The following is a 17,284-nucleotide window of genomic DNA, read 5'->3' as shown; positions in this document are numbered from 1 at the left end:
GCGAAGAGTGAAAGTTTGACTTCCTCTTTGCCAATTCTGATGCCTTTGATTTCCTTTTGTTGTCTGATGGCTGATGCTAGGACTTCCAGCACTATGTTAAACAACAGTGGTGAGAGTGGACATCCCTGTCGTGTTCCTGATCTCAGGGGGAAAGCTCTCAGTTTTCCCCCATTGAGGATGATGTTAGCTGAGGGCTTCTCATAGATGGCGTTTATGATGTTTATGTACATTCCTTCTATCCTGACTTTCTCGAGGGTTTTTTTTAAGAAGGGATGCTGTATTTTGTCAAATGCTTTGTCTGCGTCTATTGACAGGATCATACGGTTTTTATCTGTTCTTTTGTTGATGTGATGTATCACATTGATTGATTTGCGAATGTTGAACCAGCCCTGTAACCCAGGAATGAATCCCACTTGATCATGGTGGATAATTCTTTTTATGTGCTGTTGGATTCTATTTGCAAGTATCTTGTTGAGGATTTTTGCATCCGTATTCATCAAGGATATTGGCCGGCAGTTCTCTTTTTTTGCTGGATTTCTGTCTGGCTTGGGAATCAAAATGATGCTGCCTTCATAAAATGAGTCTGGGAGTTTTCCTTCGATTTCTATTTTTTGGAATAGCTTGAGAAGAATTGGGATTAATTCTGTTTTAAATGTCTGGTAGAATTCCCCAGGGAAGCCATCAGGTCCAGGGCTCTTATTTGTTGGGAGATTTTTGATAACTGATTCCATTTCTTCACTAGTTATGGGTCTGTTCAGATTTTCTATCTCTTCCCGTGTGAATTTTGGTAGTGAGTGTGTGTTTAGGAATTTGTCCATTTCTTCTAAGTTGTCCAATTTGTTGGCATATAATTTTTCATAGTGTTCCCTGATAATTACTTGTATAACTGATGGGTTGGTTGTAATAAGTCCATTTTCATTCATGATTTTGTCTATTTGGGTCCTCTTTCTTTTCTTCTTGAGAAGCCTGGCTACAGATTTGTCAATTTTGTTTATATTTTCAAAAAACCAACTCTTGGTTACATTGATCTATTCAATTGTTTCTTTGGTCTCTGTGTTGTTTATTTCTGCTCTGATTTTTACTATTTCTCTTCTTCTACTGGGTTTGGGGTGCTCTTGTTGCTCTGCCTTTTGTTCTTTTAGGTGTACTGTTAGGTTTTGCACTTGCGCTTTCTCTAATTTCTTGAAATAGGCCTGGAGTGCAATGTACTTTCCTCTTAGGACTGCTTTCACTGCATCGCATAGAGTTTGGATTGTTGTATTCTCAAATTCATTTGTTTCCATATATTTTTAAATTTCTTCTCTAATTGCCCTATTGGCCCATTCATTCTTTAGTAAGATTTTCTTTAACCTCCATGTTTTTGGAGGTTTTCCACACTTCTTCCTGTGATTGATTTCAAGTTTCTAAGCATTATGATCTGAAAGTGTGCATGGTATGATCTCAATTCTTTTATATTTATTGAGGGCTGCTTTATGTCCCAGTATGTGATCTATCTTGGAGAATGTGCCATGCCCACTTGAGAAGAAAGTGAATTCCTTGGCCTCGGGATATAGAGCTCTAAATATATCGGTCAGATCCATCTGGTCCAATGTGTCATTCAAGTCCATTGTTTCTTTAGTGATTTTCTGTTTGGTTGATCTATCCATTGCTGTAAGCGGAGTATTAAAGTACCCTGCTATTAGCACATTCTTATCTATAAGATTGTTTGTTTGTGATTGTTTTAAATATTTAGGTACGCCCATATTCGGTGCGTAGACATTTATAATTGTTAGTTCTTCCTGATGGATAGACCCTGTAATTAATATATAATGCCCTTCTTCATCCCTTGTTATTGTCTTTACTTTAAAGTCCAGTTTGTCTGATATAAATATAGCTACTCCGGCTTTCTTTTGACTTCCAGTAGCATGATAGATATTTCTCCATCCGCTTACTTTCAATCTGAAGGTGTCCTCCAGTCTAAAATGCGTTTCTTGGAGACAGCAAATAGATGGATTTTGTTTTTTATCCATTCTGCTACCCTGTGTCTTTTGATTGGAGCATTCAGCCCATTTACATTCAGTGCTATTATTGAAATATGTGGGTTTAGAGTCATTGTGTCCTTTGTGGGATTCATGCTTGTGGTGGTGTCTATGGTATCTTGCGTTCCTTTTAACACTTCCCTCAGAGAGTCCCCTTCAGGATTTCTTGTAGGGCTGGCTTAGTGGTGACAAATTTTTTCCACTTTTGTTTATTTGGAAAGACTTTTATCTCTCCTTCTATTCTGAATGACAGGCTTGCTGGATAGAGGATTCCTGGCTGCATATTTTTTCTGTTCATCACCTTGAAGATCTCCTGCCATTCCTTTCTGGCCTGCCAAGTTTCAGTAGATAGGTGTGTCACCACTCTGATAGGTTTCCCTTTGTATGTTAGGGCTCTTTTCTCCTTAGCTTCTTTCAAAATTCTCTCTTTGTCCTTATATTTTGCCAGTTTCACTATGATATGTCATGCAGAAGATCGATTCAAGTGACATCTGAGGGGAGTTCTCTGTGCCTCTTGAATTTCAACTTCTACTTCCCTCTCCAGGTTGGGGAAGTTCTCTGCTATAATTTGTTCCAAGACTCCTTCAGCACCTTTCCCTCTCTCTTCCTCTTCTGGAATTCCTATGATACGGATATTGTTCCATTTGTTTGTATCGCTGAGCTCTCAAACTCTTCTTTCATGTTCCTGGATCAGTTTATCTCTCTTTTTCTCAATTTCTTCCTTTTTCTATAGTTGTGTCTTCTAAATCACTTATTCTCCTTTCTGCCTATTCAATCTGTGTATTGGACACCTCCAGTTTATTATGTATCTCATTTATCTCATTTTTTAATTCATCATAACTATTTTTAAGCTCCATAGTGTTTGTAGCCATAGGTTCTCTGATGTTCTCCATGCTTTTTTCAAGCCTGGCGATTAATTTTATGATTATTGTTCTAAATTCTTTTTCAGTTATGTTGCTTGTATCTGTTTTGAGCAGTTCTTTATCTGTCATTTCTTCCTGGAGTTTCTTTGCAGGAGAGTTCTTCCGTTTCATCATTTTGGTTAGCTTTCTATCTCTTGTTACTTCTAAAAGCTTGTTGTACACTCGGCCCTGTGAGTTCTGCTGTATTAGAGAGGGCTCTTTTGACTGTTCAGGGCCTGTCTGTTCAGGAAGTGCTCTTTCGATGGTGTCTCTTGGTTTCTCTTGTTGAGCGTTTGGTTATTTTGTTTCTCTACTGGTAGTGGTATTTGGGACTCTCCACCATGTGTAGTTTGGCTTGTTTCTTGAGGCAGCCCTAGAAAAAGAAAACAGACAACCACAGAGGGAACACAGGTACACAAACGCACAAACAAAACCAATAAGCACGCAAACCCAGGCTCAGGTAAAAACAGCTACCACAACAACAAAACAGCTATCTGGAGGGGATGGGTGTGGTTAGGTGTAGGCAGGTCTTGCCTGCACTGTGTTGGCTGGCCGCTCCCTGAGGCCCCTCCTTGGTGCTTGTGGGGAGAAGAATGGCGTCACCCCAGTCCCTTCTCAACCAAGCATTGCAAATCACTTCTTCGGGTCCGATCTCCCTGTGCTGAGGACGTAGCCAAGGTGCGCTGAGTTCTATGCCCCACACCCCGCCTGTTTCCAGGTTCCAGAGTGCGGGCTTTGTTATACCGCCCTGAACAGTCCCTCCACAGTCATACCGGTAGTCATTCGTGTCGCAGCCTCAGGTCCGCCAGGGTCAAGCAGTGATACAACCAGAGTGCGGAGTGCGGAGTGCGCTCGGGGAATGTAGCAACTTCAGGTCCACAGAGTCTGCGTCGCCGCACCGCGCCGCCGCAGCTGCAGTGGGCCGCTGTCGCGTGCTCTGCCACCGCTTCACCGGGCCACCGCCATGGACGGTGCCGGGCAAACGGCAGTTCAGTTTTTCCTGGCACCTTCTGGGACCAGAGCACCTAGTTGAAAGTCAGCACCCCAGCCAGAGCTACAAAACACTGTCTTTCCAAGCTGAGGGTTTTTTTTTTTCCCTCTTCTCCAGGGACAGTTCTATGAGCAATCGCAGCTTTTCTTTCCTTTCCCTGGACTCGCGGCAGCTCGCACCCACTGGCCTGTCAATCACTCCCCGCAGCTGCACGCGAGCGGGGCTCCCTCCCCTCCCTCCGTGTCTCTGGTCCCGTCCCGCTTATATCTTCCCCAGTTTGCACTCACGCACTTGTGAGGTTTGCTTCCCCATGTACTCTGTCTCTTCCTCTTCCCAAACTCCTGCTGCTCAGTGTCCTACGACTTCAGGCCTTCTCTGTTCGAGAGACGGGTGCAGGCGAAATGCACCGAGCGCCCTACCTCTCCGCCACCTTGCCTCTCTCAATCTCCCATTTTCCTTTCCGACCAATGAGCTCTGGAACTGGGCCTGAAGCGGCAACTGTTTGACAAGCTGTCGCTCATAACATTTCAACAGAGCAATTGGCAGCCAGATCAGAGGACAGTAAAGTTAACAAATACAGAGGAGGGACTGGGTTATTTGATAGCACCAGTCATCAAGTAGATAGTCGGGGCGCCTGGGCGGCTCAGTCGGTTAAGTATTTGACTCTTGATTTCGGCTCAGGTCACAATCTTGTGGTTCTCGGGGTCAAGGCCTGCGTCGGGCTCTGCGCTGACAGCACGTAGCCTGCTTTGTATTTTCTCTCTCTCTCTCTCTCTCTCTCTCTCTCATAAACAAACAAATACATAAATAAATAACCTAGTACCTAAAAGTGTGTCTTCAGGGATGTTTATTGCAAGCATTGTGTGTAGTTGTGAAAAACCAATACTGATTAACAAGATGGGTGAAAAAACTATGGTATTTTCCCACCAGGGAGTATTAGGCAGCTACTAACCAGATGCGTCAGGGCTATCCAAGTCAGCTTTCACGAGCGGTTGACTGAGCACAGCAACATGAGGAGCGGTGTAAACAAGACCTCGTTTTTGTGAACTAGACTAAAAACCCCACCGTATGAATATATATGTGGTTGAGTTGTGGCTGGTTGTAACGGTTGTGTGACAGAAAGACAGAAAGGACACAGCAGTTTGTTCAGACGGATTATGTGGGGATGGAAGGGTGGGCTTGGGTGGGAGAGGGTAGCAAGATGGCTCACAGGGTCTCTGTGCCCCTCCCCCCACCCAGGGGAGATGAAATAGTCACGTGTGAGATTACACATGTGTGTGTTCAAGAAAGAGGTTTTCAGGAACAGCTGTGGCTGACGATCATCGTGTGGCTGAGTCTGACTTGGTTTTAAGGATATCACAGGGTGAGTGTGGAAGAGCTCAGAAGTGGGCTCTGTCTGGAGCAAGTCAGCTCCCGCAGGGGGCTAGGGGTGCAGGGCTTCCATAGCAAGGCCCCCCCCCAAAACAAAACAAAAAAACAACAAAAAATCAAACCACTGAATGGAAGATTGTCTAATTAAAACAGGTGTGTTGTTAGAGCTGTTCGCATTAAATATAATACTTTTATTCTACTTAGGTTTACTAAAAGTCGAATAAATTCACATTATCCCTGTCAGAGAATTTGTCAGCAAGGAGGAGAACTTAGAGATGATGGTTAGCTATTTAATGTCTCATGAAATTTTCATGACTAATCTAAGCATAATGGTGAAGAGCAAGTGAATTAAAGTAAGACAAAAGTTTAGAAATGAACTTTTGAATATATTTATGTATACTTGAATAGTTTCCCCTGATTTGGGGGGGTGACTTAAAACCTTAGTTTTATTACATTAAATTAAATTATGGATAGTCATACAATTTTTAGATCTTTCCAAATAAGATAAAATACATAAATATTAATTACTAAACATAGGTTTATCTACTTTTGACTTCCTTTTAGAAACTAAAGATTTGGGGTCTGTTAGCAAATATGCTCTGTGCCATGCTGAGAAATTTGCCTTGAGGAGACATATATTTCTAAAAAAATATTCACCGTATTCATATGTTTACCATCTAAAGAACACTGGTGTGGGATGCCTGGGTGGCTCAGCTGGTTAAGCATCTGACTTCAGCTCAGGTCATGATCTCATGGTTCGTGGGTTCGAGCCCCACGTCGGGCTCTGTGCTGACAGCTAGCTCAGAGCCTGGAGCCTGCTTCAGATTCTGTGTCTTCCTCTCTCTACCTCTCCCCCACTCACACTCAGTCTCTCTCTCCTTCAAAAATAAATAAACATTAAAAAAATTTTGTTAAATAAAGAAAACTAAAGAACATTGGTTTAACAATTCACAATTGTTTACTTCTTACTTTTCATTAGAAATTAAGGGTTCTAAGGGTTAAGGGTTCTAATAAATATAATTAAACAACTAGAAATAATAAGGAAACCATCATCATATACAAAAAGAATGAGATATATGTTTTTGGTAAGAAAAGGGATCAGGAATGGAGGTGCATTTTGTTGTTGTTGTTGTTATTGATGGAAAAAAGCAGTTTTGCCCTAAAGCCAGGTTGGTTGTTTAAGGAGGAAAAACAAAGACAAAATATGAATGTAAAATGAAAGTTGTAGAAAGTCTGTAAAAAGGAATCTTTGAGAAGTACTTTTATGTGTGGTCAGGGCTAAGATTAGAATGAGTGAGTTCTAATATCAAAATACCCTGGCACAAGATGAAATTTGGTTTTTCTCTCTGTTCAAGTGAATTAAGTTTTCTTAGATTCTTGGTCTATTCTTAGTGAGAAATTGTAAACAAAGTTATTATTTATCTTTAATCTGCATAGAAACACAGTTTCCATGTTTTATCTTTATTGGGACTTTGATTACTTAAGAAAATGGAATCTTTTCAATAAGAGCTAAATTTTGCTAACAAGCATGTCTGTATTTGCCTTTAGAATCTTTTATTGTCATTTCAGCTCAACAGATAATTAAATTTCATAATAATCTGTGTTCCCTTTTTGGTCATGTGCTTTAAAATCTTCTGATATTTGGAGTGCCTGGGTGGTTCAGTCAGTTAAATGTCTGACTTCGGCTCAGGTCATGATCTTATGGTCCATGGGTTTGAGCCCTGCATGTGGCTCTCTGCTGACAGCTCAGACCCTGGATCCTGCTTCAGATCTCTCTGCCCTTCTCCCTCTCACACTCTGTCTCTCTCTCCCTCTCTCTCAAAAATAAATAAACATTTTGTGATATTTTTGACAAACTTCTCCCAATTCAAATTCTAAATGAAGTCTTTTTGATTAATTAGACTCATTTATTTCTTACGCTCAGTTACAAGGGAGGCATTGTCATAAGTGATGATAAACTTTCTTTGGGCATATCATATGAGGGAATGTTATTAATATAACTATTCCAGAAATTATATGAAGCTTCTAAAGTTTTGATATATCCAGCATAATGTTATCACTTATCATTCTATTTATGAAACTGTTATGTGTCACAGAAATAGCCAAATTTCCTTTGTCAATTGCATTGTAAAGAACTCTCATCAGGTCTTTAACCATGGCCAGTTTTTCGTCTTTTTTCATTTACAGCTGTTTTACTCTGATGCTCTTACAAATGTATTTCATCTTCAAGGGGATTAATGGAGAGGACTTTGGACACATACAGGTTTCTGACACCCTTAAGATTATAAAACTAAACTGGGTAGGAGTTTCTGGGACTGGGGTGAAGCCTGGATTCCAACAGAATGAGCATTAATAATACGGGGCTGAATGAATTGAGGAAGATGGTTATAGTTTTTATGACTCTTATTTGAAACATTCTGTTCTCTCATGTTCTTCCAGATTTGAGAAAATTTTTTCTCTTAAGGTACCTATGTCTTTTAGAAATTTGGCAAAATAGGAGTACCTGGGTGGCTAGGTCAGTTAAGCATCCAGTTCCTGATATCAGTTCAGCTCATGATCTCACAGTCTATGGAATCAAGCCCTGAGTCAGGTTCTGTGCAGAGAGTAGGGATTCTGCTTGGGATTCTCTCTCTGCCCCTCCCCCACTTGCACGCACACACATGCTCTCTCTCTCTCTCAAAATAAATATTAAAAAATTTTTAATATATCCCTAAAAATAAATATGAAACATCTTTTTCTCCCTGATTCCCCCAGAATTTGGAAACTCTCAGTGAATATTTTTATTTTTGTGCGAATTCTAGTTATTGGCATAAGCTTCTCCTCATAACAGGACACAATTGGAAACAAGGTTATACTAGCAAGGCTTTGACTGGAATGTCGTATTTGAGAGAGACATGCATAGACTCAGATGTGAACAGACAGATTTAAGGAACTAAGGTTGACTTGATGGGCCAACAAAGTCCCTCTGAAATAGTCAGCCTCGTACCCTAATTTACAGGACTCCTCTTACCAGGTTAGCAAGGAAGGTCACTTCCCAGCAGGCCCAGGAAACAGCATATTCTGGGGACTTTGAGCAGAGAGGAGGAAGGAACCCAGAGCTGTAGGTAGTTTAGGCAAACCCAATGGCAGTTATTTGGCTTGGCTTCTGGCCTTGAGAGGCTATTAAAAGTTCAATCTAGAGATTCTTTATGAGAAGTTCCAGTAAAGCAAGTTTTAAAGTCTATGCGGTCAACCTCTGTTCTTGCTCTACTTATGTAAATAATTGGGCTAAGTTCGGCTAAAACTGGACTTATTTTATAAACAAATTAGTTTTAGTTTAGTTCTCCTTGGTGGAAATTAGGGTGATTTTAGAGAGAAAAAAAAAAAAACATTGCCTCTGTAACAGTGTTGTGCATATTGGCTTTTAGTCCTGAGGGTCTTTGAGTGTTTCTGTAAAACTGGGCTGCATCCCGAATTCTTCTGGTTTCCTCGAATACCTGACTATGACTCTCCAGACAAGGGTTTCTTGTTTTCTCCCATTTTTGGCACTCGGAACAACTGGAACTGAAACTGCTGTTTTTTCCCCCCAAAGCCCTGCAAATGGAGGCTGGTAAAGCTCAGAAAAATGGCCACAACAGCTCTTTTTGAGACAGAAGACGACCAGAGACCTTCAGACTGGAGGCTGGGAACCCCATCACATTGCCACTGCCTGCCCTCACTCTATCCGAGGCGCCTTCAGCCTGGAGTCTAGAAACTTCACGCGGCCAGAAGCAGCAATTGTCATGACAAGCGGTGGCTCATCAAATTTCAACAGAGCAACTGACAGTCATTTCATACGAGGGCAGGAAAGTTAGTTAATATCTAGCAGGGAGCGTGTCATTTGATGGAGCCAATCAGTGGTCAGTAAGATAGTTATCACAGGTTCAACTGGGCAGCACCAAATTAGCAGAGTTTCCCCTCTCTTCTTTGTTTCAATCTTGTAATCAGCTCTTCCTTCTTTCTCATAAAAATTCCTTGCTTTCCCTGCATGAGTGTGTCACTTGTCTGGTTATTCCGGAATCTGTGCTCTCCCCCGAATTGCAATTCTGAGACCGCCAATAAACGCCTGTGTTCCTTTTCAGCTTCCTCTCCTTTTCTCACTGACAAACTCTAACTACCTCAAACCCTCTAGCCCCTCAGCTATTTCTTCAACTTGAAGAGACTTCTGGAAGGGTGTCTCTTCTCTACTCTGTGACCTGGAAACTCCCCAGTCCTCTGGGGCAATCATTCTGCTCACCTCATTCATTTACTTGTTTCTTTTTGTTTTATTTATTTTTCAGAGAGAGAACATGAGCAGGGGAGGGGCAGAGATGGGGGGCGGGGGGGAGACAGAGGATCCAAAGCGGGCTCTGCACTGAGAGCATTGAGCCCAATGCAGGGCTTGAACTCATGAACCATGAGACCATGACCTGAGCTGAAGTTGGACATTTAACCGACTGAGCCACCCAGGCGCCCCTGTTTACTTGTTGTTCGGAGATGGTTGTTTTCTGTCTGATTTGTTTTGGGCACTATTCTTTCATTTCATTCCCCCTGCCACACATTTTGTTGTTGTTCTTGTTTCAACAGACGGGGTAAATCTGGTCCCTCCTTCTCCATCTTGGCCAGAAGTGGAAATACAGGAGTCGTTTTTGATGCTTTTGTTTCCTACTTATTTTTAGTTTTAGTTTACATTTCTTCATCTAATGATGATTTGGGGCACTTTTTCATGTGCTCATTGGCATGTGTTTATCTTTTGTGATGAAATGTGTGTTCAAAACTTTTGCCTTTTTAAAAAAATGTTTATTTATTTTTGAGAGCGAGAGAGATGGAGTGCAAGCAGGGGAAGGGGCAAAGAGAGAGAGGGAGACACAGAATCTGAAATGGGCTCCAGACGCTGAGCTGTCAGCACAGAGTCCAATGCGGGGCCGAACTCGGGAATGGTGAGATCATGACCTGAGCCAAAGTCGGATGCTTAACTGACTGGGCCACCCAGGCACCCCAAAACTTTTGCCTTTTTAAAAAATTGGATTGCTTACCTTTTTATTCTTGAGCTGTAGGAATTCTTGCCTTGTATATTGTGGGCATGAATTTTCCACCAAATGAGGGATTTGCAAACATTTTTTAAGAAAGCTTGTTACCTCCAAGCCATGCAGTTATTGTTCATGCTTTCCTCCAAAAGCTTTCTAGTTTTGTGTTTCAGTTCCTCTCAGATTAATTTTTGTATATGGTGTGAGCTAGAGATAAAGATGAGTTTTTTCCCCATATGAACATCCAATTGTTCTAGCCCCATTTTTGAAAAACAACAAAGGGCTTCTATTCCTTGTTTTGTTTTTATTATTCCATTTAAAAATATTTTTATTTTTTATTCATTTAAACACATTTTAATTCCAGTATAGTTACCATAGAATTACATCAGTTTCAGAAGTACAATATAGTGATTCAACACTTCATATATTACTCAGGGCTCATCATGATCAGTAAGCTCTTAATCCCCTTCACCCATTTCACCCGCCCCCCACCTCCCCTCTGGTGACTATCAGCTTATTTTATTTAGTTAAGAGTCTGGGTTTTTCTTGGTCTTTTTTGTCTTTGTTCATTTGTTTTGTTTCTTAAATTCCACATATGACTGAAATCATATGGTATTTGTCTTTCTTTGCCTGGCTTATCTCGCATAATATACTCCAGCTTCATCCACATTCTTGCAAAAGGCAAGATTGCATTCTTTTTTTTATCACTGAATAATAGTGCATTGTGCACATATACCACATCTTTATGCTTTCATCAGTCGGTGGACACTTGGGCTGCTTCCATAGTTTGGCTCTTGTAGATAGTGCTGCTATAAACATAGGGGGGTGTGTGTCCCTTTGAATTAATGTTTTCACATTCTTTGGGTAGTTCCCTAGTAGTGGGATTATTGGGTTATAGGGTAGTTCTACTTTTAACGTTAACTTTTTGAGGCACCTCCACACTCTTCCAGAGTGGCCGCACCAGTTTGCATTCCCACCAACAGTGCACGAGGCTTCCTTTTTATCCACATCCTCGCCAACATTGGTTGTTTTTTGAGTTCTTGATTTTAGCCATTCTCACAGGGGTGAGGTGATATCTCATGGTGGTTTATGATTTCAAATGGGTTTTATTCCTTCCCAATCTAATTTTTCAATCCTTTGCCGGTACCACATTATCTTCATTCTGTAGTTGTATAATAAGCTTCGAAGTCAGGTAGTATGACTCTTCCAGCTTTATTCTTTTTTAAGATTTCTTTGGCTGTTTAGGTCCTTCGTGTTTCCATATGAGTCTTAGAATAAACTTGCCAATTTCTACATAAAATGTTTAGTGAGATTGATTGGAAATGCACCGAATCTGTTGCGTCAAGAAATCAGTTTGGGGAGCAGTGACATGTTAACAACTGAGTCTAATGACCTTTGGTATTTTAGTGTTGCTATTTATGTAGAGTTTTAATTGGTATTATATAATTGAATTTTGATGGAATATCCTGGATTTCATACTCTTCTAGGATTTTATCCATTTCATCTATATATTTATGTTTATTGGCACAAAGATTTTTGTACTATTATTTTATTATTTTAATGTCTGCAAGACCTATAGTATAGTCTTTATTTCCTGATAATGGTGACTCATGTACTTTCTTTTTAATTCTTCCTTGGCCAGTAACATCACTAGAGATAATTTTATTTTGTTTTGGTCTTTTCAAAGAACTAACTTCTGAATATATTATTTTGAATAGATCTCTATTGTATGTTTTCTGTTTTATAAAAATCGCACTATTATTTCCTTCTTTATTTTATTTTGAAGCTCTCTTTCTAAGTACAGTACTTGGAATTAATATTTAGCTCATTAAATTTCAGATTTCCTTCTTTCCTAATGTCATGTTTCCCTCTAAATACTGCTTCAAAAGAATCCCTCAAGTTTGATATGTATGTTATGTTAGTATTTAATGCTAAAAATTTTCTGATCTCTTATGATTTAATTTTGACCAATATATTAATATATGTTTCTTAATTTCCAACTATGAATTTTAGTAGTTATCATTTTGTTTTTGATTCTGAGCTTAGTTTTATTATGATATATGCAATCTGGTATCTCCATATTATTCCTTTGAAATTGGAGGTTAAGCCTATGTATGAATGGCTATTATAACTGTTACCTGTGTGCAGGGAAATAACATACATTCCGCAGTTGTTGAGTGCTATGTTGTATGTGATGCCCACCTCTCTCTCTCTCTTCTTGTCTTTTTTTTTTTTTTTTGGTTATTTCAAACAGGAAGGTATATTTGGTCCCTGTTGCTCCACCTTGGCCATAAGTAGAAATACGTGAGTCATTCTTTTTTTTTTTTTTTTGACAGTACCTACTGCTTTATTATTATTATTATTTTTTACAAATAGTTTATTGTCAAATTAGTTTCCACATAACACTCAGTGCTCATCCCCACAAGTGTCCTCCTCCATGCCCATCTCCCCCTCCCCCCCACATCCATCAGTCCTCAGTTTTTGTCAGCATTCAAGAGTCTCTCATGGTTTGCCTCTCTCCCTTTCCCCCACCATTTCCGCCCTTCTTCTCCCCCTTGTTCCTCCGTCAAATTCCTCCTAATCCTCCTATACGTGCACACATATGATATTTGTCCTTCTCTGCCTGACTTATTTCGCTCAGCATAACACCCTCAAGTTCCATCCATGTTGCTACACAGGCCAGATTTCATTGTTTCTCATTGCCATGTAGTATTCCATCGTATAGATAAACCACATCTTCTTCATCCATTTGTCCGTTGATGGACACTTAGGCTCTTTCCATGTTTTGGCTATTGTTGAGAGTGCTGCTGTGAACATTGGGGTCCATGTGCTCCTATGCATCAGCATTTCTGTATCCCTTGGGTCAATTCCTAGCAGTGCTATTGCTGGGTCATAGGGAGATTCCATTGTTAGTTTCCTGAGGAACCTCCACACTGTTTTCCAGAGGGGCCATACCAGTTTACATTCCCACCAACAGTGTAGGAGGGTGCCCGTTTCTCCACATCCTCGCCAGCATCTCGAGTTCTCTGATTTGCTCATTTTAGCCACTCTGACTGGTGTGAGGTGGTATCTCAGTGTGGTTTTGATTTGTATTTCCCTGATGAGGAGGGATGCTGAGCATCGTTTCATGTGTCTGTTGGCCATCTGGATGTCCTCTTTGGAGAAGTGTCTGTTCATATCTTCTGCCCATTTCTTCACTGGGTTGTTTGTTTTTCAGGCGTGGAGTTTGGTGAGTTTCTTATAGATTTTGGATATTAACCCTTTATCTGATATGTCATTTGCAACTATCTTTTCCCATTCCGTTGGTTGCCTATTAATTTTCTGGGTTGTTTCCTTGGCTGTGCAGAAGCTTTTAATCTTGATGAGGTCTCAATTATTTATTTTTGCTCTTGATTCCCTTGCTTTTGGGGATGTGTCAAGTAAGAAGTTGCTGCGGTGGAGGTCAAGGAGGTTGTTTCCTGCTTTCTCCTCTAGGGTGTTGATAGTTTCCTGTCTACGTGAGTCATTCTTAATGCTTTGGTTTCCTACTCATTTTTTGGTTTTAATTTACATCTCTGTGCTGACTGATGGTAACGTTGGGCGCTTTTTCATGTGTTCATTGGCCATTTGTGCGTGTGTAAAATCTCCATGAGGTCAGGTTTGGTAATTGTGATATTCAAGCCCCCTTCATCCTTACTAATGTATCTTCTTTTGACATATCCCCACATTTACTTGTACCTCTGGGGACTACTGTTTCTCTGACAATGGCTCAAGTTAGTCTGGGGGCTGGAAACATCTCAGTACAGCACTCTCTCTGTCTCTGAGGGAGGGTGCTGCCCTTTCCCGGGAAGAGTGGGGCCAGCAGAGGGCGCCGGGAACAGGGTTGAGGGGGTGCGCGTGGGGGCGCAGGGCCAGGGGAGCAAGGGGTGACTGATGAGGGGGTGCGGTGCGCAAGGCAAAGGGAAAAAGGGGGGACGGGTATGTGGGGAGGAGGGCGGGGCACCGGGCGCAGGGCCTGGGAAGCAAGTGGAAGGGGTACGTGGGGAGCGGGGCGTTGCGCAGGGCGCTGGGCGAGGCGGGACGCCTGGAGCCCGGAGCAGCGCGCCCTTCCCCGCGCGCGGAGCTCCTTTCGGCGCTGGAGTCCCGGATTGGCCAGCCTGAGGGTGCCGAGGGGCGCCGGGCCTCCAGGCCGACGATCCGCCGTGGGAGCCGCAGCGGGGAGGAGCCTTATCCCCAGGTAATGGGGCAGGGAGGAGCCCTTGTCGAGTTGGGTTCCAGTTCTCCCTGCTTGGCCCTGCGCAGGGGCCTCCCCACGCGGCTCCCAGCCTGACTTCTCCGGTGGACGCTCCTTTCTGTTCCCTTGACTCTGGTGCCTCTCCCTCGAGCCAGCCTCCCTCCTGCACCACCTGCTTCTCCCGGGGGAGTCGGGAGACCCCCCCCCTCGACCCCCCACCTCGCCTCCAGAAACCCTCCCGAGTCCCCACAGGTGAGCCGGCATCACTTGTTGGCGTGCCTGCTGCGCCTGCGCCCTCTGGACGAATTAAAATACACTTTAATCTTGCGTATTCAGTCAGTTCCCGAGAGTATTTAAAAATCTGTGGTTTTGAATTCGCCTGTGACTCCTTATACTTTTGGCAGTATATCTTGAGGCTATTATTAGCGCATGTAAATTTAAAATTATGGTTGCTGACGCTCCTTTTATCTCTAGGAAATGATCTCTTTGGCAATATTTGTTGCTTAACACATGCTTCCTCTATTGTTAGTATGGCTGTGTCAGTGTTCTCATGGTTATAGTTCGCCTGAGATCTCCTTTATGCAGACGTTACGTGGGCGTAAGTATGCAAAGACACAGATTTCAGGCCCCAGGCCCAGAGAACGGAACGAACGGTAATATTATGGAATTTCTCATGCAGTCTGTTGTTTTTGGCGGCCCTTGCTTCAGTAACTGTGCGCGGTGCGCTGCTCACGCTTCCAAATTGTGCCTGCAGAAGGTACCGTCGGCTGAGTTAGACGTGTCCTCCAGACGGGACGGGCATTTGCTTTTTCCAGGTTTATGGCAGCTATTAGTCGTCTAGGGTCCCTCTAAACTACGTGTTCAGCAAGAGGTTTGTCCAGTGCCCCTCGCTAGTGTGAATTCAGGCTGAAAATACTCGTGGAGGCCAGGTTCTAGTTTTTTTCTCCCATCCGCTTAGCATGAAGATTTGGGCTAATAGATTTTCCTGTCTCCTGGAGCTGTGCTTGAGATGGGGAGGGTGGGGGATTGAGGAGCAAAACCAGTTTGTTTCTACATTCATCCTTTTTTAAAATATAATTTTAATGCTAATTTAAAAATTTTTAATGTTTATTTATTTCTTTGTTTGAGAGAGAGAGAAAGAGAGTGTGAGTGGGGAAGGGGCAGAGAGACAGGGAGACACAGAATCTGAAGGAGGCTCCAGGCTCTGAGCTGTCAGCACAGACCCTGATGTGGGGCTCGAACTCAGAGCTGTGAGATCATGACCTGAGCTGAAGTTGGCCACCCAATGGACTGAGCCACCCAGGGCCCCTAATGTTTATTTATTTTTGAGAGAGAAAGAGCGAGCTTGCACGTGCATACACCCCCCCCTACACACCCACAAGCAGGAGAGGGGCAGAAACAGTGGGGGACAGAGCACTGGAAATGGGCTCTGTGCTGACAACAGAGAGACCATGTGGGGCTCCAGTTTTAATGGTGAGATCATGACCTGAGCAGAAGTGGGATGCTTAACGGACTGAGCCACCAGGTGCCCCTACATCATTGTTAAATTGATTGTTTCACCCTCTGGGATCAGTTTTGGGGGGAAGATTGCTGTTAGACTCCCCAACTTGGCAGACTTTCTGGGCTGTCTCTGGACCCATTTGAGGCCATGAATGCAAACCTCAGTGTCCATCCCCCTCCCCCTCCCCCATTTGGGAAATGTCTGGCTATAGTCTTGTCTGCACTCAGTCCCTGATTCACGAATTCCTTACATTCATGACAGCGCATCGACTCTCTTAAGATTGTCAGATTTTTAGTTGTTTTTAACAAGAGGATTAATTCAAGTGTTTAGCCCATCACCTTACTGGAAACAGAATCTAAATTTAGTACACGATATCTCCAACTCACGCTGCTTATTTATGCTTTTGTCCTCTCAAGTAATTATATATGTCCATATGTTACAAGTGAGAATATTTGGTTTAAATTCCATGAAAAGAAATTGGGAAGGTGATCAGCTTTAGTGGTTAAGTATGTGGTAACCACTTCAGCAATGTTCCTGGCTTGGGTCAGTTTTTAAAGAGATTACCACAAAGTTGTGAAGACGATACCACAAGCCACTTACATCTGTTATTTTGAAACTGCCCAGGAAACTTTACATTTTTTATTTTTAGTTTTTACTTCCCTTCAGTTTATATTTCTGTTATAGTAGCCTTCTTCCAACACCAAAACCACACAAGCAAGCCATGGAGGTTGGTGGCTGCCCCCACAAGATAGGTCTATCTGGAGCCTCCAAATGTGACCTAATTTATGAAGAGGACCTTTGTAGACATAATTAAGGATTCTTCTTAAAATTTATCTATTTATTTTGAGAAAGAGAGAGAGAGAGCCAGAGCATGAATGGGAAAGGGGCAGAGAGAGTGAGGGAAAGAGGAATCCCAAGTAGGCTTTGCTCTGTCAGCATGGAACCCAACACGGGGCTTGAACTCACAAACCTTGAGGTCATGACCTTAGCTGATACCAAGTTGGATGCTTAACCAACTGAGCCACCCAGGTGCCCTGATATAATTAAAGCTCTTAAGAGGAGACTATCCTGGATTATGTAGGTAGTAGACCCTAATCCAATAGCAAGTGCCTTTATAACAAGGAAAAGACAAAGGCAGAGCCACAGGAAAAGACACAGAAGAGAAACACAGAGTGAAGGTGAAGACGGAGCAGGAGACTGAGGTGATAAATCTACAGAAGGTTGGAAAAAGGCACAGACTTCACACTCCCAGCAGGACCCAACC

The 17,284-nt window shown here is 42.3% G+C and overlaps 1 long non-coding RNA gene across 1 annotated transcript in view; it reads left to right on the top strand.

The window, feature by feature from the left end:
- Nucleotides 1–9,381, top strand: part of LOC120248829 — a 22,417-nt gene extending 13,036 nt beyond the window's left edge. Inside the window, exon 2 of the long non-coding RNA XR_005532690.1 lies at nt 8,854–9,381. This is a non-coding gene — a long non-coding RNA (uncharacterized LOC120248829). The remainder of the gene's footprint in view (nt 1–8,853) is intronic.
- The last annotated feature ends 7,903 nt before the right edge of the window (nt 9,382–17,284 follow it).

This window comes from Hyaena hyaena, unplaced genomic scaffold (assembly GCF_003009895.1).
Source record: "Hyaena hyaena isolate Hyena2069 unplaced genomic scaffold, ASM300989v1 scaffold_614, whole genome shotgun sequence".
Classification (NCBI taxonomy): Eukaryota; Metazoa; Chordata; class Mammalia; order Carnivora; family Hyaenidae; genus Hyaena; species Hyaena hyaena.
Note: the sequence above shows the minus strand (reverse complement) of the source record. Positions and strands in the feature narration are given on the sequence as shown.